This window comes from Octopus bimaculoides, chromosome 7 (assembly GCF_001194135.2).
Source record: "Octopus bimaculoides isolate UCB-OBI-ISO-001 chromosome 7, ASM119413v2, whole genome shotgun sequence".
Lineage (NCBI taxonomy): Eukaryota > Metazoa > Mollusca > Cephalopoda > Octopoda > Octopodidae > Octopus > Octopus bimaculoides.
Window position 1 is genome coordinate 15,410,883 of NC_068987.1, and position 480 is coordinate 15,411,362.

Below are 480 nucleotides of genomic sequence, written 5' to 3' on the forward strand. Positions count from 1 at the left end.
TAAAGTTCTGATTAAGATAATTGAATTAATCATTGTTTCCCTAATACTGCTCCTAATTGCCTTCACTTTTCAAGATTTCATGGACCTGCCTACCCAACTCTTTCCTTTTCAAATTCATCATTTTTTTTTTTTTTTTTTTCAAAATTTCTCAGTTTATCCTTTGTTTTGTTTTAGTTCTTTTTTCTTTGTGAGAGAAACATGAACTCAATATCTTTTTGAAGTTCTTTATTTTGAAGTCTGATATGTATGTACACATATATGTATACTTACATCCACACGCACACATTCTTTTTATACATCTATTATTTTATATGTACATACACATATTTTTTATGAATATTATTTATATATATATATATACATATATATATGGCACGTAAAAGCACCCACTACACTCTCGGAGTGGTTGGCGTTAGGAAGGGCATCCAGCTGTAGAAACTCTGCCAGATCAGATTGGAGCTTGATGCAGCCAGTCCTCAG